This window comes from Hemitrygon akajei, chromosome 29 (assembly GCF_048418815.1).
Source record: "Hemitrygon akajei chromosome 29, sHemAka1.3, whole genome shotgun sequence".
Classification (NCBI taxonomy): Eukaryota; Metazoa; Chordata; class Chondrichthyes; order Myliobatiformes; family Dasyatidae; genus Hemitrygon; species Hemitrygon akajei.
In genome coordinates, this window is record NC_133152.1 from 44,345,539 (window position 1) to 44,372,330 (window position 26,792).

General features: G+C 45.1%; 1 protein-coding gene and 1 pseudogene across 3 annotated transcripts in view; one reads left to right on the forward strand and one right to left on the reverse strand.

The window, feature by feature from the left end:
• Window positions 1-1,318: 1,318 nt before the first annotated feature.
• The window catches only part of samd11 (sterile alpha motif domain containing 11), a 337,921-nt gene continuing 312,447 nt past the window's right edge, over window positions 1,319-26,792 (forward strand). For 2 of the 3 annotated variants that reach the window (XM_073032287.1, XM_073032288.1), the window contains exons 1-2: window positions 1,319-1,559; window positions 3,968-4,136. The gene's annotated coding sequence lies outside the window, so the exon portion shown is untranslated. The remainder of the gene's footprint in view (window positions 1,560-3,967; window positions 4,137-26,792) is intronic. The other variant, XM_073032289.1, reaches the window with a different exon arrangement.
• On the reverse strand, window positions 15,607-15,779 carry LOC140718591 (U2 spliceosomal RNA; annotated as a pseudogene).

Genomic DNA, 26,792 nt, shown 5'->3' on the forward strand with positions numbered 1-26,792 from the left:
CCTCCCTCCCTCTCTCTCTCTTCCCCCCGCCCTCCCTCTCTCTCTCTCTCTTCCCCCCGCCCTCCCCCTCTCTCTCTCTCTTCCCCCGCCCTCCCCCTCTCTCTCTCTCTTCCCCCCGCCCTCCCCCTCTCTCTCTCTCTCTCCTCCCGCCCTCTCTCTCTCTCTTCCCCCCGCCCTCCCTCCCTCTCTCTCTTCCCCCCGCCCTCTCTCTCTCTCTCTCTTCCCCCACCCCTCTCCCTCTCTCTCTCTTCCCCCGCCCTCTCTCTCTTCCCCCCGCCCTCCCTCTCTCTCTCTTCTCCCGCCCTCCCCCCCTCTCTCTCTCTCTCTCTCTCTCTTCCCCACCCTCCCCCTCTCTCTCTCTCTCTTCCCCACCCTCCCCCCCTCTCTCTCTCTCTCTTCCCCCACCCTCCCCCTCTCTCTCTCTCTTCCCCCCGCCCTCCCTCTCTTTCTCTTTCCCCCTGCCCTCCCTCTCTCTCTCTTCCCCCGCCCTCCCTCCCTCTCTCTCTGCCCCCGCCCTCCCTCTCTCTCTCTTCCCCTGCCCTCCCCCCCTCTCTCTCTCTTCCCCCGCCCTCCCCCTCCCTCTCTCTCTTCCCCCCGCCCTTCCCCTCCCTCTCTCTCTTCCCCCGCCCTCCCCCTCCCTCTCTTCCCCCGCCCTCTCTCTCTCTTCCCCCGCCCTCCCTCCCTCTCTCTCTTCTTCCCCCCGCCCTCCCTCTCTCTCTCTTCCCCCCGCCCTCCCCCTCTCTCTCTCTCTTCCCCCCGCCCTCCCCCTCTCTCTCCCCCCGCCCTCTCTCTCTCTCTTCCCCCGCCTCCCCCTCCCTCTCTCTCTCTTCCCCCCGCCCTCTCTCTCTCTTCCCCCCGCCCTCCCTCCCTCTCTCTCTCTTCCCCCCGCCCTCCCTCTCTCTCTCTCTCTCTTCCCCCCGCCCTCCCCCTCTCTCTCTCTCTTCCCCCGCCCTCCCCCTCTCTCTCTCTCTTCCCCCCGCCCTCCCCCTCTCTCTCTCTCTCTCCTCCCGCCCTCTCTCTCTCTCTTCCCCCCGCCCTCCCTCCCTCTCTCTCTTCCCCCCGCCCTCTCTCTCTCTCTCTCTTCCCCCGCCCTCCCTCCCTCTCTCTCTCTCCCCCCCGCCCTCTCTCTCTCTCTCTCTCTTCCCCCGCCCTCTCTCTCTCTCTCTCTCTCTCTTCCCCCGCCCTCCCTCTCTCTCTCTCTCTTCCCCCCGCCCTCCCTCTCTCTCTCTCTCTCTCTCTCCCCCCCGCCCTCCCTCTCTCTCTCTCTCTCTCTCTCCCCCCCGCCCCTCCCTCTCTCTGCAGTCTGGCGAATTTGACGGGAGCTGTCAAGAGACGAGACCCGTCCCCAGTGCACCGCGATGCCGCAGGCCAGAGACGGCCAAGGCGTCTCACTAATTGAAACGTGTCGGCGGCTCCATTGACGTCTGAAGCTCACATTTCAGAGCACTCGGAGACCACTGAGCTGATTTCTCATCCTGTTCGGACGCGAAGAGAAAAAAAATCGATGCGGAGTAGGACGGCCAAGGGGATGTAATGTGTGATAGCCTGTTTGGTACACGGTGCGGTCACAAATCACTCTATTTAATATGTTTAGAAACAGGATTATTCTACATCGCAGGGGAACATTGACCATCTTTCACGGTTTATTTCAAAGCAATTTTGCATGATAAATTTTATACAGTATAGGTGGTGGAAGATTTAATATCAATTAATTGCAGATAAACGGGGCATGGTAACTAACACACACACACACACACACACACACACACACACACACACACACACACACACACACACACACACACACACACACACACACACTTGTAAACCATTTATTTAACCAAACAGTTTCCGCTTCAGTCCTAGTAAATCCCCTTTCTCGGCCACAGTTCTTTTCACGAAGCGAGCACACGGCAGAGATAATTGCTCGGGGGGGGGGGGAGGAATCTCGCTGCAACTCAAGAAGGCACGCTATCTTTTATTGTACAAATCACAGTCGAAGGAGGGGGTGAGAACAGTATTGAGATCAAGTCTCCTGGCGCTTTTCCTGGCTGTCTTCTTTATTTTTCCCAAATTCCGGAATCAATCCACCCCTGAACGCCCCGAGGAGGAGTTTGTGGTAATCTGCCCTCGCCAGCCACATAGTACTTAAACAGACAGCACACAGACGCTAAGAGTAGTCGCAATGTACAATACTGCAGGTGCTAGCAATCTGAAATAAAATTGGGGTCTACTCCAGGTTATTATCATGTTAATAAGACTGAGCCTGCTAGTCACAGGCACAACCCTTCCCACTATCAATGACATCTTCAAGAGGTGTTGCCTCCAGAAGCCCAAAAGACCATAAGACATAGGAGCCAAATGTTGCCAGTCAGCCCATCAAGTCTGCTCCGTCATTCCAAGGCTGATTTATCATCCCCTTTGTCCTACCTTGTCTCTGAAACCTTTAACACCCTTACTAATCAAGAATCTATCAAACTCCACTGTATATAAACTCAATGATGTGACCTCCACAACTGTCTCTGGCAATGAAGTCCACAGATTCTCTACCCTCTGGCTAAAGAAATTCCTCCTCATCTCTGTCTTAGAAGGCGTCATCCATAATTAAAGACCCCCAGTGCTTGATTTCTATATAGACTTTTTGGCTGGTTTGATTATGGCAATAAATCTACTATCCCTAATATGCTCTAGCCCTAATTTAAGTGGCTACTTATGCATTACAGAAATTAAAATGTAGACATTGTTAATGCTTTTCAAGAGCTCCACTTTACGTAGAGGTACAGTGCATAACAGTTCCTTCCAGCCCATCGAGCTGTGCCACCCAACAACCCATCTATTTAATCTGAGACAAAACGATAGAACAATTTACAATGACCGATTAACCTACTAACCAGCAAGTCTTTGGAAAGTGGGAGGAAACCAGATCACCTGGAGGGATGTACAAGCCCCTTACAGCTAGCGTCAGAATGAACTCTGAATACCAGAAAGCCCCAAGCTGTTATAATATTGTGCTGACCACTACGCCATTGTGGTGCTCCCTCTTCACCATTCAAAGTACTGTGGCACCTATCTCACACCCAGCGGTATCTTCAAGTTTAGTCATGGTTGCTATTTATTTATTTACAGGGCTCGGGCGTCACCTACACAACCAGCTTATATTTCCATCCTAAATACTCCCTCTCAGCCATTTCACAGGCATTTAAGGAGCATGAAGTATACACTCAGTGGCTACATTATTATGTATGTCCTGTATCCATTAAACTGGCCACTGGTTGTATGTTTGCAGTCTTCTGCTGCTGTAGCCGTATGATATGTTGTGCATTCAGAGATGTTCTTCTGCACACCATTGTTGTAACCTGAGGTACTGTCGCCTTCCTGTCAGCTTGAACTAGTCCAGCCATTCTCCTCTGACCTCGCTCAATAACAAGGCGTTTTCATCCACAGCACTGCTGCTTACTGGATGTTTGTAGTTTTTCACAACAGTCTTTGTAAACTCTAAAGACTGCTGTGTGTGAAAATCCCAGGAGATCAAGTTTCTGAGGTACTCAAACCACCCCATCTGGCACCAATTATCTTTCCATGGTCAAAAGTCATTTAGATCATATTTCTTTCCCATTCTGTTTGTTCTGAACAACAACTGAACCTCTTATGCATAGCTGCTGCCATGTGATTGGTTGATTAGATATTTACATTAATGAGCAGGTGTACCTAATAAAGTGGCCACTGAGTGTAAACCTCATACAGCCCAGACCGGTAAGGATGAAAGATTCAAGTCACGCTTACAAGTATGGTGAGATACAGATATATTGGAAAGCTTGTTTACAACAGCATCACAGACAAAAGCCAGAATTTAAATTATACTTAAATTATACTAGACAGTGAAAAGAGAGAAAAAAAACAAGCAGCCAACATTGTCAAAGGCATCACTCACCCTGGACATTTCTCTTCTTCCTCTCCCTTTGGGCAGAAGGTCTAAAGGTCTGAAAGCATGTACAGCCAGGCGCAAGAAAATCTTTCCACCAATCAAAAGTATGGAAGTCGAGGACGGATGGCTGAAGTCCTGGTTCTGTGAGTCCACAGCGGAAACCTGCAAGCCCACATGTCCAGCTGAGGCTGGAGGCCCAGCCTATCCTGGGGTAGGTGGACTGTCTGTGTGTGCAGTAGGGGGGTAGGTGGATGAGAGGAAGTAAAGGGGCTTGTTTTGTTGTCTTTCTGCCAAGCTATGTGGGCATGTTTCATCTGCTCTGATAAATAAATGAATCTGTGTCTGAAGACTATTGAACAGACCTCCTGTACAATAGCTGTATTCCTAACCTCACAATCCACATCATTATGGCCTTTGCACCTTGTCTGCCTTCACTGCACTTTCATTGTAACTGTAACACTTTATTTTGTAGTAAGACATGGACGATCACAGTCTCTCCATGACTATAATTGCTCTTGGCAATTTCTCTACAGAAGTAGTTTGCCATTGCCTTCATCTAGGCAGTGTCTTTACAAGACAGGTGACCTCAGCAGTTACCAATACCCTTCAGAGATTATCTGCCTGGCATCAGTGGTCACATAACCAGGATTTGTGATGTGCACCAGCTGCTCATACGACCATCCACCACCTGCTCCCATGGCTTCACATGACCCTGATCGGGGGGGCTAAGCAGGTGCTACACCTTGCCCAAGGGTGACCTGCGGGCTAGCGGAAGGAAGGAACATCTCACATCTGCTTTGGTAGAGATGTATCTCCATCTCACCACCCATACATCGGTGACAACTATAAACAAATTGACCAAGAAGACTGTTCAAAAACAAGACACAACCTGACAAAAGTCTCCTGTTTGCAAGAGGCAGTCTGTGTTGGTCCAGTACTCAGGTAGGATTAGAATTGTGTGGGTTGATGGATGCAGGAAAATAGCCATTCCTGAAGCTGGTGGTGTGGAACTTCAGGTTTCTGTACCTCCCTGCCGACAGTAGCAGCAAGAAGAGGGCATGACCCGGATGGTGGGGGTTCTTTGATGATAGATACCACCTTCTTGAAGCATCACCTCCTGTAGATGCTGTCAATGGTGAGGAGGGCGGTGCTTGTGATGGACCGAGCTGTGTCTACTGCTCTCTGCAGCCTCTTGCTTTCCTGTGCATCGGAAATGCCACAACAAGCCGTGTTGCAACCAGTCAGAATCTTTTCAACAGTGTATCTGTGGAAGGTGTTAGTGATCCAAGTCCTTTCTCTCGTGGTCCACTCTCCTCTCCTTTCAGATTCCTTCTTCTTCAGCCCTCTACCTCTTTCACCTATCTCCTCCCAGCTTCTCACTTCATCCCCCCCCTCCCTCACCCACCTACCTTCTCCCTCACCTGGTCGCACCTATCACCTGCCAGTTTGTACTCCTTTCCTCCCTCTCTCCCACCTTCTTATTCTGGCTTCTTCCCCCTTTCTTTCCAGTCCTGATGAAGGGTCTCGGCCCAAAGCACTGACTGTTTATTCCTCTCCTTAGACGCTGCCTGACCTGCTGAGTTCCTCCAGCATTTGTGTGTGTTGCTCTGGATTTCCAGCATCTGCAGAACCTCTTTTTGTGATCCAAGTACATTTTTTGTTACAATCTGGTAGGTTTCAAAGTTTAAAGCAAATTCATTATCAAAGTACATATATGTCACCATATACTACCCTACTGTTCCATTTTCTTGCAGACATTCACAGTAGAACAAAACAGTAGTAACTTTCAGGTCACTTGGTTCCTTGGGTTTAAATCATTCACATGTTATTCAAATTCAGGTCCAGCTCTCAGGATTCTTGTCCAGTAATCAACAATAATGCCACCTTGGAGACAGCACTGTCAATTTGCTTCCCACAGACAATGTGATAATGACCAGTTAATAGGTTTGGTTTGAACTGAGTGAGAAATAAATATTGGTCAGAGCACCGGTGATAATTCTCCTGACCCTCTTCAAAATAGTGCAATGGTTTTTTTGACAATCACCTGCGATAGCAGACAAACCTCCGGTTCAATGTCACATCTTTAAAAAAACAGCACTTCCTCAATACCATGGAGTGTACATAACAATATTCCTAGTCAGGTCAGGGAAATTTCATTTGAACCTTCTGATTCAAAGGGACTCGATGAACCCGTTTATTCAGAGGTAACTCAGCCTGTAATCAGATCAGAATCAGTTTTACTATCACTGACATATATCATCGAAACTTGCTGTTTTGCAGCTGCAATGCAGTGCAATAAGTAAGATATACTATAAATTATATCAAGAAATACATTTAAAAAGATCAATAAGTAGTGCCAAAAGAGAGCAAAAAATGGTGAGGTGGTGTTCATAGGTTCGTTGGCCATTCAGAAATCTGATAGCAGAGGGGAAGAAGCTGTTCTTAAAATGGTGACTCCTGTAGCTCCTTCCTGATGGTAGCAATGAGAAGAGGGCATGTCCTAGGTGGCGGGGGTCCATAGTGATGGATGTTCCCTTTTTGAGGCATTGCCTTTTGAAAATGTCTTTGATCATGGGGAGGTTAGTGCCCATGATGGAGCACTAGCCTCTCCGCCATCGACAACATCAGCAAATGATTACTGATATTTGTTCCTACTGGCAGAAAGATGCAAAGGCCTGTGTCATGGCTCATCTGAGCAGCTGTGTAACAGAGGACTCTCTGATCCCAGGGACACACATGGAGGCGGACATCAATTGCTGTTGGAAAATCATCAACTTGGTGAAAGATGTGCTTTGGTCTACCTGAAACTTGTTGGTCTGCCAGCACATGGAGATATCCGTGGAGGAATTCTGCTGACTGGCACATTCCAGGCTGCAGGAGTAGGTGCTGAGGGACGTACTGAAGCTTTAGCTGGGTGGGGGAGGACCACAGTATAGGGTTCTTCTGCTACATGACAGGGACGGGACGAGTTGATTGAGGAAACCCTCAATTATTGTAGCAGTATACCACCCCTGGAGGCCACATGAGTGACAGCAGTCCTATTGTATTGGTTTTCAGAAATGCAATAGAACATTTATATTTCTTTGTGTCCACATCTGAATCCAAATCTGAGTCAGCTTGGGGCTGAAGGCTGAGGAATATGGACTGTGTACATGCATGGGTGAGAGGGAGGAACGGGGCTTGTTTTTCTCTAGTTGTTTTGTTGCTTGTTGTGCTCTGTCGAGCATTGTGGGAATGCTATTTTGGCACCAGAGTGTGTGGTGACACTTGTGGGCTGCCCCCAGCACTTCCTTCACTTGTGTTGGTTGTTAACACAAATGACATCTTTCACTGTATGTTTGGATGTACATGTGATAAAGAAAATTAGTCTGAGAGAGAATGAACAGGAATTTCTGATAGGGTGAAGAGATGGAAATGTGACACTGGGGTCCATTGATGTTGGATGGACGAGGTGAGTGAATGTGTGAGGTGGGTCCTGGAAATATTGACCATCTATTTCCCTCCATAGATGCTGCCTGACCTGCTGAATTTTCTGAAGCTTTTTGTCTGTTGCAAAGAGCGGGGGAAAAAATCTGTGACCACTTAATATATTTTGGCTACATTAAAACGAATAACAGGCAAGGAAGGTCAAAAGGGGAGAGAGGATTAAAAATTGCACAAATGGTTGGGAATAACGAAGGAATCTTTTGCACGTTGGTAGTTTTTCATCAATTCTATTGTATTTCATTGTTCTACTGTGAGTGCCTGAATCCCAGGGTAGAAAATGATGACATATATGCACTTTGTTAATAAATTTATTTAGACATAAGATCATAAGATATAGGAGCAGAATTAGGCCACTTGGCCCATCGAGTCTACTGTGCCATTTCATCATGGCTGATTCATTTCCCTTTCAGTCCCAATCTCCTGCCTTCTCCCCATATCCCTTCATGCCCTGACCAATCAAGGATCTATCAACCTCTACCTTAAATATACCCAATGACTTGGCCTCCACTGTTGCCAACTTTCAAAGAGTTGAACTTTGAACTAACAGAAGCTAAATCATCTTGTGTACAAGATAGGAGACATAGGTCAAGTGTTTTCCCAAGGCAGAAATGGCTAATATAAGTGGGCACAACAGTAAGGTGTTTGGAGGAAAGTAAAGGGTGGATGTCAAGGTTAAGCTTTTTACACAGAGAATGGTGGGTGGTGGAATGTACTGCCAGGGGTGGTGGTAGAGACAGAGGCATTAGGGACATTTAAGAGACTCCTGGATAGGCATATGGACGATAGAAAAAATGGAGGGCTATGTAGGAGGGAAGGATTAGATTGATCTTAAAGTCGGTTTAAAAAGGGTCAGCAAGATATACCACCTACTTGAGCGATGTCGTAGTAACAACCTTGCACTCAATGTTAGTAAGACCAAAGAGCTGATTGTGGGCTACAGAAAGGGTAAGGTGAGGGAACACACAGCAACTCTTATAGAAGGATCGGAAGTGGAGAGAGTAAACAACTTAAAGTTCCTGGGTGTTAATATCTCTGAGGATCTAGCCTAGTCCTGACATATTGATGCAGCTATAAAGAAGACAAGATGGCGGCTATATTTCATTAGGAGTTTGAAGAAATTTGGTTTGTCACCTGAAACACTCAGAAAACTTTTACAGAGAGCATTCTGACAGGCTGCATCACTATCTGGAGTGGGGGGGGGGGAGCGGTGTGGGGCTACTGTACAGGACATGTGCCAGTGATATTAAATCTGATTCTGATTCTAAACAGTGTAGATTACTATGGAGTTAAGGGATGAGATTCTGCATGGGATGAAAATAACTTTTTTTAAAATAGCACCTTTAATGTTACCAACAGAACTTACTGGGACATGTCACATGAAAACAAATTAACACTCAGTAGCCTCCAACCTGATGGCACAAATATTGATTTCTTGAATTGCCCCTCCCCCCCACCATTCCCATTCCTTTTCCTTCTCTCGACTCTCTCCTTACCTGTCCATTATCTTCCCTGGTCTTCTGTCCTCACCGATTGGATTTCCCAGTCTCCAGTCCTTTATCTCTTTCACTGATCAACTTCCCAGCTCTTTACTTCACCTCCTCCCCCTCTCCTGGTTTCACCCATCACCTACCACCTTGTACTTCTTCCTCCCGTTCCCCCTCCCCCTTCTCATTCTGACTCCTTCCCCCTTCCTTTCCAGTCCTGATGAAGGGTCTCAGCCTGAAATGTTGACTGTTCATTCCCCTCCATAGATGCTGCCTGACCTGCTGAGTTCCTCCAGCACTGTGTGTGTATTGCTCTAGACTTCCAGCATCTGCAGCACCTTGTGTTCAAAAAGTTGCTCTTTTTTAAATTACAGTAAAAAGATGTTATTTACGTGCCATCCAAACAGATCAATCCATACATCAGTTCGTCCAGGTAGTAGAGAAAACGAGAGGATATATTGCTACAGTCCCTGAGGAAGTGCAGTGCAGGTAGGTAATGTGCGTACAGGGGCCATGACAAGGTCAATGGAGAGATCAAGAGTTCGTCCTTCGTGTATTTTGGTAACAGCGGGTAGAAGCTGTCCTCGACCCTGGCGATACGTTGTGCTCCGGCGTTTGTAGCCTCTGCCCGAAGGAAGGCGGGAGGAGTCCTCGATTATGTTGGATGTTTTCCCGAAGCGGCGGTAAATGTAGACAGGGAGGTTTATGGAGAGTAGGTCTGTTCGATGGCATCAGTGAGCAGCCTCACCCCAGGGGTTTAGAGAAAGACCTTTCTGCGGGTGAGGTTGGCTCTGCCACCTGCACCGATATTCAAACAATCTTAGTCAAAATCTCCATGCACTGGGCCTGCCCTCTGTTGACGTCTGTGTGTTCACTGCGAATGCAGTCTAACCCATGTGCACAATTGACAAACACTTCAAATATCCCTTTGAAATCCCATTCCACCTGACGAAACCTGCGTTGGTCAGTAAGGTATCACATCTTTTATTTACCAACCAAATATTGAACCTGTTTTCTCCAGTGCCTGACACAGATGCACTGAAATGCTGTAACTTTTAGCATATTCTAACCAATGCACGGAGCTGATTGTGCCGACAAGCTCGTTCAATAATGCACGCTGATTTTAATGCTATTTTAATGAATATTTTCCTCATTAAGCTTTCTCCACGGCCCAATTTGTTGCATTTCTAATGGGAAATAACTAGTAGTAGTGTGTTTCTGTGCCCCCTTTTTAATTATATATACAATATAGAGACACAGAAAAAAAAACTATCTCTGTTCATCAGCCGATGCGCTGCCACTTTAAGGGCCTCTTATTAACAGGAAAGAGAAGCCAAGCCGTCAAATGGGGCTGCCCGGGGAGGGAAATGATTTTCCCAGTTTGGAACAGGTCATTGCGAGCCGCCGTACACAATTTATTGCCTGCCTCGGAGCGACAGCGTTGCGGCTCCGGGCGGGAGCCAAGCGGAGAGAGAGGGAGGGAGGCCGAGGGGAGATGGCAAGGGGGTTCCAGAAGGACGTCTCCCTGCTCGCCTCCGCCGCCGCGCTGTAAACTTAACCTCTTACTTGCTGTTTTTTTCAGAAGCAGGTTTAATATCACTGAGAGGTGCCGTGAATTTTGTTGTGTTGCGGCAGCAGTACACTGCAATACATAATTTTTTTTTAAAAAAATATATAAATTACAATAAAAAGTACATATAAAAATAAATTAAATAAGCAGTGCAAAAAGAGAGCAAAATAAATGAGGTGGTGTACATGGGTTCATTGTCCATTCTGAAATCTGATGGCGGAGGGGAAGAAGCTGTTCCTAAAACATTGAGTGTGTGTCTTCAGGCTCCTGTACCTCCTCCCTGATGGTAGCAATGAGGGGAGGGCATGTCCTGGGCGGTGGGGGTCCTTAATGATGGATGCCGCCTTTCTGAGGCATCGCCTTTTGAAGGTGTCATTGATGCTGGGGAGGCGAGTGCCCGTGATGGAAATGATTGAGTTTACAACTTTCTGCAGCGTTTTTTTTTCCGATCCTGAGCAGTGGCCCCTCCACACCAGACGGTGATGCAGCCAGTTAGAATGCTCTCTGCGGTACATCTGTAGGAATTGCGAGAATCTTTGGTGACATACCAAGACTTCTCAAACTCCTAATGAAATATAGCCTCCTGCGTGCTTTCTTTGTAATTGCATCAATATGTTGGGCCCAGGATAGATCTTCAGAGATATTGATACCCATAAACATAAAACTGCTCACCCTTTTCCACCAATGATCCCTCGATGAGGACTGGTGTGCGTTTCCTCGACTCCCTTTCGAGGACTGGATACTATCTCATTCAATGGAACCACTCGGCCCTTTGAGGTCCTGCTGTAAATGATGGGTGATCACAGGGATTTCAATCTGCCTGACTTTGGAGGTGTATTCCAAGATATCTTTAATGTTTTGGCGTCAGGATTAGGTTATCACAGACTTGCATGTAGTGAAAGTTTTTTGTGTGTGTGTGTGGCAGCAGTACAGTGCAAAGACATAAAAGTTAAATTTTAAAATAAGTAATGAAATAATGAATAGTGAGGTAGTATTCCTGGGTGGGGTGGCACCGTACCGTAGTAGTCAGCATAGTGACTTGGGTTCAATTCCCGCTACTGTCTGTAAGGAGTTTCTACCATCTTCCCTGACCTTGTGGGTTTCCTCCCACAGTCCAAAGGTGTACAGGTTAATATCTCTAAATAAATAAAATATTTTTTAAAAATTCGTGGCTGTTCAGAACTATGATGATGGAGGGCAAGAAGATGTTCCTAGATTATTGTGCGTGGGATCTTCAGGCTCCTGACACTCTTCTCTGATGGTGGTAATGGGAAGAAGGCAAGTCCTTGATGTTGAGTGTCCTTAGTGATAAATACTGCCTTCTTGAGGCACTGCTTGTTGAAGGTGTGTTCGATGGTGGGAAGGGTTGAGTATGTGATGGAGCTGGCAGAGTCTACGTGCCTCCGTAACCTCTGATCTTGAGGTAAACATGTCGTGATGGACGTTCATGTTCACCTCAACCAGTGTGGATAACTTCACCCACCTCAACTCTGAACTGATTCCACAACCTATGGACTCCCCCTTCAAGGACTCCACAACTCATGTTCACAGTATTATTTATTTATTATCATTTATTTCCACAGTTTGTCTTCTTTTAGTTATTTGCCAATTTTTGTGGTTGTTTTTCATTGATTCTATCATATTTCTCTGTTCTGCTGTGAATGCACACAAGAAAATGAATCTCAAGGTGAGGTACACTCAGTGGCCAGTTTATTCGGTATGTCCCGTACCTAATAAAGTGGGTACTGTCTGTATGTTTATGGTCTTCTGCTGCTAAAGCCCATCCATTTCAAGGTTCAACATGTTCTGTGTTCAGAGATGCTCTTCTGCACACCACTGTTGTAATGTGTGGTTATTTGAGTTACTGTCGCCTTCCTGTCAGTTTGATCCTGTCAGAACTGCTAGATATTCACTGGATATTTGTTATTTTTTACATCATTCTCTGTAACCTTGTGAGACAGTTGTGCATGAAAATCTCAAGCGATCAGCAGTTTCTGAGACATTCAAAGCACCTGTCTAGGACAAACAATCACTTAAATCACAAAGTGGTTGATTAGATATTTGCATTAACGAGCAAGTGTACCTAATAAAGTGGCCACTGAGTGTACACATATTTTGATAATAAATTAACTTAATTTTACACATGAAAATCCATCACCTTATTTTGGCAAGTATTGGGGAGGGGTTGTTGCTAATGTTCTCTGCAGCCTCATGCATGTTCTTCTGAGACCCATTCAGACCCATTCCTTGACCCTCTCATGACATTTTTTTTCTGTCCAGCTACTTGTCCAATTAATTTCTGATCTCCAGGACTTAATAAGCTTCACCACCCTATCACACCTGGTCCAGATCATATCTGCTCTCTCTGTGATGCTGGCATTGCAGAGGGTCCAGAGAAGGATCACAGAAATGAAAAGGTTAATGTATGAGCAGTATTTTGTGCTTCTGGGCCAGTTCTCATTTATGTTTAGAAGAATGGGGGGGGGGGGGGGGTTGTATCTCATTGAAACCTATCGAATATTGAAAGGCCTAGATAGAGTGGGTGTGGGGAGGATGTTTCCTATAGTGGGGGAGTCCAGGACCAGAGGGCACGGCCTCAGAATAGAAGGATATCTGTTTAGAAAAGAGATTATGAGGAATTAGAGGGTAGCCAATTTGTGAAATTCATCACCACAGACAGCTGTGGCGACCAAGTCATTGAGTATATTTAAAGTAGAGGTTGATAGGTTCTTGATTAGTCAAGATGTCAAAGGCTACAGTGAGAAGGCAGGAGAGTTGGGTTGAGAGGGATAAATCAGCCATGTTAGAACGGAAGAGCAGATTCAATGGACCAAATGGCCTAATTTCTGCTCCTATATCTAGTTTTAAACCTCAAAAGCCTTGCATATTCTATTCTAAATCAGAAATCAGATATGCATCAGAATGCATATTCTAAATCAGAATTGATTTATTTAAATAGTTTTGGATTCAGAAACTAGTTCCCCATATGTATAAGCTTACAGTCTATCCAAGCATATTGATTTTGATAGAAACTGTCGAGGTCCAATATTTAGTCCTTTTAACCCTCTCATTTGCCACCCCACCCCATATCACAAACAACTGAAAACAAACACAAAGGCTATCTATTATTGCTCTGGTGTAGGGTTGGTGAGTATGAGGGTGAAGCTGAGAGGTCATCTCCGGTGGCCTGTATTCTAATTGTCGGCAGGAACAAGCACGCCTGCTGCCTGAGGTGACTTGAATTCTGATCTCCTTCTCCGCCTGCCTGTAGCCAGCGCCTTCCCTTGCCGACTTGACAGAGAGACAGAGATCAGTGTGAATAGCGACGTGTCCTGTTGCTCAGCTGGACAGCAGCTGCAGGGGGCACCCCAAGGCTCTCAAGTTTTCTCCCCCCCCCCCCCCCATTTTTGTTTCGTTTGCAGCCGGTGTTCACTGCTCTTTCGCCGGAGGTGGTGACTCACAGTTGGCCAGCTGCCTGACTGACAACTTCTATGACGAGTGTTAGTTTGTTATTTGGCCAAGTAAACTGAGACCCAGTCCAGACTTCACTTCAAGCTCCCAAATGTGTTCTTTCCAACTTAAGGCATTCACGTTAAATGTCAGTGATTTGGATGATGGAATTGGAGGCTCCGTGGCCAGGTTTGCTGACGACATAAAGAAAGGTGGAGGGTCAGGTAGTGTTGAGGAAGCAGGGTGTCTGCCAGAAGGGCGGATTAGGAGACCAGGCAAAGAAACTCAGAATAGAAGAATGTCCCTTTAGAACAGAGATAGATAGGAATTTCTTTAGCTAAAGGGTGGTGAATCTATGGAATTAATTGTCACAGGCAGCTGTAGAGGCTAAGTCATTGAGTATATCTAAAATGTAGCTCGATAGGTTCTTGATAGGTTTTTGAGAGTGTGAAAGGTTAAGGGGAGAAAGCAAGAGAATGTGGTTGGAAAGGAAAATAGATCAGCCATGATGGAATGGCAGAGCAGGCTCAATGGGCTGAATGGCCTAATTCTATTCCCATGTTGAGTATTAGGAGCAGGAACTTATCACCCTTGCTTTCTCTGGCATAGAACAGTTTGCACTTAAGATCATAAGATAAGACCATAGTAGCGTAGTGGTTAGTGTGGCACTATTACAGCTTGGGATGTTGGAGTTTGTAGTTCAATTCCGGTGTCCTCTTTAAGCAAGTTTTCATGTACTTCCCATGTGTGCATGGGTTTCCTCGAGGTGCTGCGGTTTCCTCCCACAGTCCAAAGATGTACCAGTTAATAGGTTAAATTGGTCATTTTAAATTGTCCCAAGATTAGGCTTGGACTTGTGTTAAATTGGCATGGCTCAAAGGGCCAGAAGGGACAGTTTACACAGTATCTCTAAATAAATAAATATGAAATGGTATAGCAGCAGAATTAGGCCATTTGGTCCATTGAATCTGTTCTGCCATTGAACCACGGCTGATTATTTTAACCCACTTCCCCATTCTCCTTTCTTCTCCTTGTAATCCTCAACGCCCTTACCAATCAAGAATCTATCAACCTCGATCTTAAGTATAGCCAATGACTTGACCTCCACAACCGACTGCAGCAGTGAGTTCCACAGATCCACCACGTTCTGGCTGAAGAAATTCCTTCTCATCTAAAGAATGTCCCTCTATTCTGAGGCTGTGCCCTTGGGTATTAGACTCTTACTGATGGAAGCATCCTCTCCATGTTCACTCTGTCCAAACCTTTCAGTATGTGGGGGCTTTAATTGAGATTTTGCCATCCCTCCCACCCTATTCATCCTTCTGAACTCTTATCAAGTGCAGGCCCAGAGATATCAAACACTGCACATATAAGCTTTAGCAATGCCTTGTTCTTGTTTAAAGGTCAGCTCTACTTCTCACATGCCTATTGAAACATACAGTGAAATACATCGTCTGTGATGTGCAGCCCGCATGTGATGCCACACTTCCGGCACCAACATAGTATGCCTGCAGTTCACTAATCCTAACCTGTACGTCTTTGGGGTGTGGGAGAAGACTGGAGTAGCAGAGGAAACCCACACTGTCATGGGGGAGAAGATACAAACAACAGGAGGTATTGAACCCCAATCAGTGATCGCCAGTGCTGTAAAGCAGTTGTGTTAACCGTCTCATTACCATGCCATCCCCAGAGAGAGGTGCAATGTTGCTGTAGACACTGAGATACCAGGTCAATCCGCGGAGTGGATGAGGCCAGTCCCTCTCCAACAGTTCAATACCACCTCCCCTGTAGGGGAGATATCAGTTGTTAATCAGATAAGAACAGACACTATCCTATGTTTTGGCCAAAAAACCATGAAATCTGTTTGTGTAATTCCTGTCAATCATGCATTAGGTACCTCCTGTACTTAATAAAGTGGCCATTGAGTGTATCTATGTGGTCTTCGGCTGCTGTAGCCCATCCACTTCAAGGTTCAATATGTTGTGCATTCAGAGATGCTGTTCTGCACACCACTGTTGTAACGTGTGGTTATTTGAGTTACTGTCACCTTCCTGTCAGCTTGAACCAGTCTGGCCATTCTCCTCTGACCTCTCTCACTAACAAAGGTTTTTATGTCCACAGAACTACTGCTCACTGGATGTTTTTATTTTGCACCATTCTCAGTAAACTGTTGTGTGTGAAAATCCCAGGAGATCAGTAGTTTTTGAGATACTCAAACCACCCCGTCTGGCGCCAATAATGATTCCACAGTCAAAGTCACTTGCATCATATTTCAAAGTTCAAGAAGTTCAAAGTAAATTTTATTATTGAAGTGCATATGTGTCACCATTAGCAACACTCAAATTAATTTTTCTGCAGGTATTCTCAGCAAATCTGTAGAATAGTGACTATAACAGGATCAATGAAAGATCAACCAGAGTGCAGAAGACAACAAAGTACGCAAATGTTTCTTCCCCATTCTAATATTAGGTCTGAACAACAACTGAACTACATGACCATGTCTGCATGCTTTTATGCATTGACTGGCTGTTGATTGGCTGATTAGATATTTGCATTAGCGAGCAGGTGTACCTAATAAAATGGCCACCGAGTGTAACTGGATCTCGCTCTTGCTTTTGGGCGGCTGGCGGTTCACTCGCCTCTCCAATCCAGACTTATTGAAGCCAATTTTATCATATCACCTTGTCAAGATTAGCTTACTAAGCAGAAACCTCAACGAGAGTAATGCTTTAGATAAAAATTATGGCAGCTATGATGCATTAACCACAATTCTGATGACACTAAATAGGAAGCTCAATAAGGTCTCTACGTTGGTAGAAATTTACGCTTTGCAGGGCAAAAATTCCTGTTTGTGTAATTCCCATAAATCATGCACTTCCTCAGTTCCCACGTTCACCCCTATGAAATCTCCTGGGCCACGTATCCCGGACTGCAGCTGAGAGAAAAGACAGGTATCCATGGATACCTTCACATTCTTTGCCAATGTCACCGTCTGTGCCGAGCCAACAGCGGCCGCTGAAGTGAGAGCCAAGGTGGAAAGTGAGCCAAGAGCTCCTTCCCTTTCGGGGAGGGGTATACGCTCAGTTTCATGCCCACTCATCCTGCCAAAGGCTGATGATCACCATCTGGACAAAGGCTGCAGTAAGTCACAGCTGGCAGTGATAGCACTGCCCTGGGTCTGTAATGTATTGCATCATTGCCTTGCTTTTCTGGCATCTGTTAGTCATAGAACACTACAGCACAGAAACAGGCCCTTCTGCCCATCTAGTCCATGCAAAACTATTAATCTGTCTAGTCCCATTGACCTGCACCTGGACCATAGCCCTCCATACCCCTCCCATCCACATCATCAGCATCGTTATCTGCTGTGTCATATGACATCATCATTATGTGCTGTGTCGCATGACATCATCGTTATGTGCTGTGTTGTATGACATGGGCGATCATGGTCTTTGACCGTGATTGCTCTTGGCAAATCTTTCTACAGAATTGGTTTGCCATTGTCTTCTGAGCAGTGTCTTTACAAGATGGGTGACCCCAGCCATTATCAATACTCTTCAGTGATTGTCTGCCTGGCATCAGTGTTGCATAAACAGGGCTTGTGATGTGCACCGGCTGCTCATACAACCATCCACCACCTGCTCCCATGGCTTAATGTGACCCTGTTTGGGGGGGTTAAGCAGGTGCTACACCTTGTCCGAGGGTGACCTGCGGGCTAGCGGAGGGAAATACATTGCTAGAGATGTATTTCCACCCTACCAACCTCCTATCCATGCAAATTTCTCTTAAATATTGGAATTGAACTTGCATCCACCACTTCCACTGGCAGCTCATTCCACACTCTCATCGTCCTCAGTGAAGAAATTCCCCCTTATGTTGCTCTTAAACAGCTCACCTTTTGCTCTGAACCCTGACCTATAGTTCTGGTCACCCCAACCAGTTAAGAAAAAGAGTAAAGTGTCTTGTTTTGATTCCTTGTTGTCCTCATTAAAACTCCACTGTTTAACACAGCAGCAAACAGAGGATAAAACAATTGAGGTTTTGGGCTGAGAAGGGCCTCGGCTCGAAACGTCACCTGTTAATTCCTCTCCACAGATGCTACCTGACCCGTTGAGTTCCTCCAGCATTTTCTGTGGGTTACTCTGGCATCAACAACTCCACCATGAATGGTTGAAAGCCTGGATGTGAAAGGAGGAGGGTTGGGCAGGGGACTAGCAACCCCATCCCATAAAACCCCAGAGCTAACAGAACAGAACAGAATGCCAACAGTAGCTCCAAAGACCTCATCCCTGGAAGAGGAATGATACACCATGAAGAAGGGCTAAACCTGGGGACAACTTGAACGACTGGCCCAAGACAGAAGACCCTGGCGAGCTACTGTTGGCGACCTATGCCTCAGGTGTGATGGGTTTAAGAAAGGACTCCGGCACTAGCTTACCATGCCTAAAATGTTCAGCAGAACATCATGAGCAGCAGTAGCAACAACAGCAAAAGAAAACAAGATAACAGCTGCCAAACAAGCCTCTTATCCACCCACCCACTGACAGGCCTCCAACCTCAGACTTCGTCTCAGGACTTGCGGTGGTAATTATTAACAGTGCACTCTGCTAGCACTGCTTGGAGTGTCAGTAGAGATCTCTTAGACTCTCGTCTCCTGAATCTGACTCGAGTGCAGCAGGTTTGCCCATTTTAATACGTGAAATTCTCAGTCCAAGCAGGGCTTGAATAGAGACATTAGTTTATAACAAAGTTAGAGTGGTACTTTAGAAAACTTTATTTACTGGATACAGTTTTTAAACAGTGATTACTTGTCCAGAACTCCTTCCTCTGGGAAACAGATGTTATAGTTCTCTGTTGAACCACTGCATTCCTGCTATAGATAATGTTCCCATGATGTGCAGTTCTATGGTGTGTCATCTGTCTGTGGTTAATTGGGCAGAGCCTGTTTTTCTGTCTCGGATGATAAGAGTTCGAGTCTCACTCTGAGAGATAAGGGCAAAACTCTCAGCTGATTTTCTGGTACAGTGCAGTGAGGTTCAGGGTATCACATGTACATTGAAACATACAGTGAAATGTATCGTTTGTGTTAGCAGCCAACACAACTGACACGATGCGGCCACACATTCCAAGGTCCATGGTAGCTGCAATGCTGCTTCATTTCGGAGCATTCTCTGTCTGGAGTCTGTTGTCCTCCCCATGGAATGTGTACGCTATCTCCGGGTGCCCTGGACTTCCTCCCACAGTCCAAAGACATACTGAGTAGGTTAATTGATCTTTGTACATTGTCCCATGATTAGGTTAGAGTTAAATCGTAGTTGCCGGGGTCAATGCTGCTCAGAGGGCCGGAAGGGCCTATTCAATGTTGTATCTTTAAAATAAATAAACATAACAAACCCACAATGCTCAGCAGCACAACACACAACATAACAAGCAACAAAGCAATAGGAAAACATTGCCTCTTTCCTCCCTCCCTCCCACTGACCCACACATACCAACAATCTTCCAACTCCAGGACAGGCCTCCAGTGTCCAATATTCAAGCCTCGCCCACTGGATTTTGAGTTACGGAATTCCTATCAGTCCTCTGCCTCCAATCCTCAGTATCGATCTCTGGGCTAACTGATAAATGGGTTCTTTGATTCTAGGCTTGAACTCTGAGAAACAGATAGAGGGACCCACACAGATAGATGAGTATGTACTCTATGAAAGGAAACCGTCACACAAGTGTTTTTTTATTATTTATTTATTTAAAGATACTGTGTAGAACAGGTCTGTCCAGCCCACTGAGCTCCATCACCCAACAAGCCACCTACTTAGTCCCAGACTAATCACAGGACAATTTACTATGACCAACTTTACCATGACCAGTTAACCTACTAGTACATCTTTGGAATTTAGGAGGAAAACAGAGTACCCAGAAGAAACACACAATCACAGGGACAATATACAACTCCTATGTCATAACTGAACTCAGAACTCCGACGCCCCAAGGCTGTAATAACATTATACATTACTGTGGCAGCACCCCCCCCCCCCCCCCACCCCGTGAGTTTAAATATCAGGACTGAGCCGCTCCATTTCCAGCAGACCATTGTGCATACTCTCCTTCACACATTCAGCAAGTTCTGCTCAAATCAGATGAGATATTAAACTTGTTTGCTCAAAGCGTTGCTGGTGGTAAGTCAGGATGGTAATGATGTTGTCCCATGACTTTAGTGTTTCTTTGTGTCCCACAGGTAGGTGCTAAAGAGCTGGATTTAAGGTAATAAGACCATAGGATATAGGAGCAGAATGAGGCCATTTGGGCCATCGAGTCTGCCCCGCCATTTGATAGAACATAGAAGTAGAACAGTAGAGCACAGAAGCAGGGCCTTTGGCCCACGATGTTTACCAAACCAATTGAATTAGTAAATGCATAGTCAACCAAACTAATCTCCTCTACCTACACGATATCCACATCCTTCCATTTTTCTCATATTTATGTGCCTATCTAAACATTTCTTAAAATTATCTAATGAATTTGCCTCTATCATCACCCCAGCCAGCACATTCCAGATGCCCACCACGGTTTGTGCAAAAAAACTTGCCCCCGCATCTCCTTTGATTGTAGCTGATTTATTATCCCTCTCAACGCCATTCTTCTGCCTTCTTCCTGTAAGCTTTAAGTCCCCGACTAATCAAGAACCAATCAACCTCCACTTTAAATATACCCAATGATTCGACTGCCACAGCTGTCTGTGGCAATGAATTCCATGGATTCGCCACCCTCTGGCTGAAGAAATTCCTCTTCATCTCTGTTCTAAATGGATGTCCCTCTATTCTGAGGCTGTGTCCTCTTGACTTAGACTCCCCCACCATAGGAAACATCCTCTTTGGAAGTGGAGTAGATGTTTCCAGTGGTGGGATAGTCTCGGATCAGAAGGCACAGCCCTCTGCTGGTATGTGTTGGTCAGAGTGTGACATGCAACAAAAAACATCAATATTTTACAATTATAAAGTATAAAAAATTATATTAAAATAATTGAATTGAATTGACTTTATTACTTACATCTTTCATATACATGAGGAGTAAAAATCTTTACATTACGTCTCCATCTAAATGTGCAATGTGCAATTGATAATAGTTTGTACAACAGGACAGTCAATATAACATAGAAACACAATTGTATCAGCATGAGTTAATCAGTCTGATGACCTGGTGGAAGAAGCTGTCCTGGAGCCTGTTGGTCCTGGCTTTTATGCTGCAGTACTGTTTCCCGGATGGTAGTAGCTGGAACAGTTTGTGGTTGGGGTGACTCAGGTCCCCAATGATCCTTCGGGCCCTTTTTACACACCCGTCTTTGTAAATGTTCTGAATACTGGGAAGTTCACAACTACAGATGCGCTGGTCTGTCTGCACCACTCTCTGCAGAGTCCTGCGATTGAGAGAAGTAAAGTTCTCATAACAGGCAGTGATGCAGTCAGTCAGGATGCTCTCAATTGTGCCCCAGTAGAATGTTCTTAGGATTTGGAGGCCCATACCAAACTTCCTCAACCGTCTGAGCTGAAAGAGTCAGTTCAGAATTAAGGTGAGTGAGGTTATCCACACTGGTTCAGGAGCTTGATGGTTGAAGTTAATAACTGTTCCTGAACCTGGTGGTGTGGTACCTAAGGCTCCTGTACCTCCTGCCCAATGTCAGCAGTGAGAAGAGAGTATGGCCTGGATGTTGGGGGTCCTTGATGATGGATCAGCTTTCTGGCAGTAATGCTTGTGGCAATGGTGCTCAATTGGATAACCCATTGGAAGTCAATGGGCTGGTGCAAATCCACCTTTTCAACTTAATCCATTTTTGACTAATCAGAAGTAAAAGGTACAGTCCAATTAATGAGACCAGTCATCAAATCTACCTTACAATAAAAGGATTCAATAAGCATCATTGCACTGCCTATATGTTTTGTTGCTAAGCAACTTAGGTATGTTATTTCAGCAGTTGAACACCTTCAGCTTTGTGATGGAGGTTTGCGACGATGGGAAGAGCAGGTTTTCACTTTTTTTCCCTCTATTTCCCATTTGGTGATGGGTCAGGATTGGTTATTAAGACCAAGAAACAGTTATTATACTCAAGCTCAAGCATGGATAACTTCACTCATCTCAACACTCAACAAATTCCACAACCTATAGACTCACCTTCAAGGACTCTATGACTCACATCCTTAGTATTATTTATTTATTTATTTTACAGTCTATCTTATTTATTTGTGTTTATTAATAATATATTGTTTTATTTTCATAGATTGTTTTCTTTTGCACATTGGTTGTTTGTCGATCTTTGTGCGTAGTTTTTCATTGATTCTATTGTATTTCTTTACTGTGAATGTCCACAAGAAAATGAATCTCAAGGTAGTGTATGGTGACATACAGCATATGTACTTGATAACACTGGACAACAAAGATTTTGCTTCCTGAATACTTTTGGGTATATCTTAATGGAATTTGGGCTGCTGATCATGAAAATCACCATGAAATTTCCCTATCATGCACTATTTTTTTGAAACTGCCTATATTATTTCAATTCATACTTTGAGTCAGTGTAACTGATGCCAAGATTAAGGAAGGAATTTTTGTTGATCCACAAATCAAACAGGTCATCAATGATAGGCAATTCAAGAACTTCTAGTGGGACTGGAGAAAATCACATGGAAGGCGTTCAGGAATGCTGTTGAAATATTTCTTGGCAACTACAGAGCACCAAACAATGTGAAGCTGGTTGGCAACATGCTTCAAGCATATAAAACCACGAAGTACAACATATCACAATAGATTAATTTACTGAATTCCCATTTAGAATTCTTCCCTGCAAATCTCAGTGCTGTCAGTAAAAAGCATGGTGAAAGGTTTCACCAGGACATTGCAGTCATGGAGAAATGGTCTCAGGGCAATTGGAATCCATCAATACCGGCTGATTATTGTTGGACTCTTAAGTGAGAAGCCTCAGACACTGAGGACAAATGAAAATCATCAACAAAATATTTTAGCTTAGCAAAGCATCAGCACCATTATGTAATTAAGTACATCATATTCAATAATTTTTTGTTTCTCCAAATTCCTATGTCATACAGGTTGTCTGAAATTATACTTGAGTTCAGCTTCAAGCAGTCTATCATAAAAAAAATTTAAATCTGGGGAAGCAACACTTTTGAAAAAAATTTGTTGTCCAGTGTAATAAATAAAGTTACTTTGAACTTTGATCAAAGTTGGCTGAAGAAGATATGAAGTGGCTGCACAACTACATGCCTTCATTGCCATGTCAGTCTTTCTCCCTCCTATACCACTATAACCCCTCCCCCACCACTACATTAATCCAGACAGAAGACCATAAGACAGCAGAGAAAACCAGAATTTCCTCTTTAAAAAAGCTGTTTAGCATTACCTGTTCTTCACAATTGTAAGTTTTCACTAATCTTCTGCTTTGCTAAAGGTCTTTTCCATCTATCACAAAGCGTCCCTCTCTGCTTGGTGTTTACATTCACTTTAGCAAATTACACAAAATGACATAATTCAACGTATCCAGTCTGCATTTTGAAAGGGATGTCTGAATAACCCTACTTCCCTCATTCATTCCCTGATTCACGTTACATGTCTTCCAGGTGACAGGAGGGCATTATGTGCAGGCATGGGGAAGAGAGCCTCATCACCTCTCCCTTGCTTCCCTTCTGCTATCTTACCTCCATGTCCATTCTCTGTAAACCCCTTTCAGCCTTATCTGCTCTCACAAGAACAGTCTGTTGGGGCGGTTTGAGTCTTGACATATTCACAGGGCCTGGATCCTGAGCTCATCTAGCGATAAGTTGGAAGTTGTTATTTTGCAAGAGTTTGCCATAGGAAAGGTTGTGTCTGTGTTGTCATACAGTTACACACCATCAAGATTTGTGTAAGAAGAAGCTGACTATCTCTGAGGTCATCTCACAAACATATCCTGTTCAACTCAAGGCTTCCTCAGTGATAGTGTTAATGAGATTGGTGAGGGAGGGATACGGGAGATTGGATGAGCATTCTACTGAAATGATTCCAAGTTCTTCAGTATCTTCTTTTTGTCTCTTCCGCTCAATCTCCCTGACTCAAGACAGCTCTTAAAACCATTAAGGAGTAACAGAACTAGTATCAGAAGTCCATTAGACATGGGAAAAGAATTGGGTCATTCAACTCATTGAGTGTGTTCTGCTGTTCCATCATGGCTGATTTATTATCCCTCTCAACTCTGTTGGCCTGCCTTCTCCCCGTCTCCATTTACATTGCTAATAATCAAAAACCTATCAATTTCCACTTTAAGTATACCCAATGATTGCTGTCTGTGGCAATGAATTCTACATATTCACCACACTCTGGCTAAAGCAATTCCATCTCATCTCTCCCCTAAAGGGACGCCCTTCTATTCTGAGGCTATGTCCTCTGGTCCTAGACTCCTCCACTATAGGAAACATCCTCCCCACATTCACCCTATCTAGGCCTTTCATTATTTGATAGGTTTCAATGAAATCCCCCTTCATTCTTCTAAACTCCAATAAATACAGGCCCTGAGCATCAAATGCTCCTGAAACATTAACCCTTTCATTCCTGGGACCCTCTCCAATGCCAGCATATCCTTTCTTAGACAAGATGCCAAAACTGCTCACAATCACATAACCACATAGTATGGTCCAATGCCTATATTCATCATCAACACCCACTTGTATAACACTTGCAATGTTAAGTATTGCAAACCGCGCACAGGAGAACATCTGACTCTCGATTCTCTTCTGCTTCTTAAGCCTATCAACCCTGCTGAGGGATAGTTTGCCAGCAAACAGACAGCAGTTTGCCAGAGTCCTCGGTCGTGGGCCGAATATGATCAGCGGTTCCATCACATAACTTCATATGTCTTCTAGGCGAGGATACTTCTTCTCCCGGGGATGAGGTCTTTGGAGCTTCTGTTGGCGATACTGCCGTTCTGGTTTTTACAGGCAGGGTTGTTAACCCCAGGCCCACCCTTCCATCTTTTGCAGCCAGATCATTCACGGCAGAACTGGCTGCAGATTCGAGAAGTTAGTTTGGTGATTAATAGCTAAGGAGCAACTTAACATGTATAAAGAGATAAAGCAGGTTTAAAGAGTAAATTCCGGAACCTGGCAACAAGATAGTTTGAGGCCTGTGGTCAGTGTAATTCAGCAAAGTGGTATATTTACTGAACATTGCCAGAGGGACTTTTGCTAGTTACAGAAAGGCACGGCATGATAGTGTAGTGGTTAACGTAATGTTGCTACTACAACAGCTGATCAGGGTTCAATTCCTATCACTGCCCGTAAGGAGTTTGTACATGACCGTGTGGGTTTCCTCCCACAGTCCAAAGATGTATGGTTAGGGTGAGTGAGTTGTGGGCATACTATTTTTTTTGTGGGTTCAATTTCAACATGAGAGAAATTTGGATTGGTAGGTGGATGGCAGGGGAATGGAAGGTTATGGTCCATAGGCAGGTTGATGGGACTTGGCAGGTCAATAGTTTGGTGTGGAGTAATGGCCCTGTTTCTGTGCTGTAGTGTTCCATGACTCTACAACTCTACATTATCATTTACATTTACTTCCTGTCACTTCGTGGTGTGGTGTGTATGGGCAGAATCGAGGTGGCGGGGTCCAGACCCGAGAGTGGGGAATGAGCCGATATTTGGCCATTGCTGGCATTTCGTTGCGACGGAACTGAGGGAAGGTGAGTGGAGGCAAGGCCTGGTTCCGGGCCGAGAGTGAGCCAAGGCCCAAGGTTTGATCGATTTAAACACCAGGCCACATTGAGGTGGCAGGTTTTGGGCCCCAGATCAAGGAATGACCTGAGGTTTAGACAATTTAAAAACTGGGCCAGATTGAAAAGGTCAGGGTGTCCGGGCCGGGCCAGAGACGAGGTACAGACCAGTTCAGTTCGCCGCTCTGTGAGATTAACTCATCACTGCACTGAACTGAGGCTATGGCTTGCAGCTCCTGAATGGGCTCCTGAATCGGCTGCTGTGATGACTGGCCTCGTGGGAAAAAGTTTAGATGAATCTTAGAGTAGGTTAAAAGCTCGGCACAGTATTTTGGGCCAAACTGCCTGTACTGTAATGTTCTTTATTCTACATGAATTTGTTAGGGGAAAGAAGCACTGTAACATCTCAACATCTCAACTTAATTTCAGCCTGAAAATCACTCCAGTAGCCCTTTCTAAATAGCAAAGGCCACTTTATCAGGAACACCTGTACATCTGTAATTTCTGAGATATCCAAACCACCCCATCTTTCACCAACAATTATTCCACAGTCAAAATCACTTAGATCATGTTTCTATCCCATTCTGATGTTTGGTCTGAACAACAAATGAACTTCCTGACCTTGCTGATGATCATCGCTGGTGCTCCTCAGAGGTGTGTGCTCAGCCCACTGCTCTACTCTCTCCATGCTCATGACTGTGTGGATAGGTATAGCTGAAGTGCCATCCATCAATCTGCTGATGACACTGCTATCATTGGCAGAATTTCAGATCGTGACGAGAGGGCGTACAAGAGTGAAATGGATCAGCTGGTTGAGCAACATCCTTGCACTCAACATCAGTAAGACCAAAATTGTGGGCTTCAGAAAAGGTAAGACGAGGGCAGACACACCACTACTTCGTCAGTAGTGGAAAGGATGAGCAATTCCAAGTTCCTGGATGTCAACATCTCTGAGGATCTATCGATACCTTTACAAAGAAGGTATGACACCGGCTACGTTTCATTAGAAATTTGAGGAGATTTTGTATGTCACCAAAGACACTTGAAAATTTCTACAGGTGTATTGTAGAGAGTATGGGGGGGGGGGGGGTTGTCTACTGCAGAGGATTGAGAAAAGCTGTAGAAAGT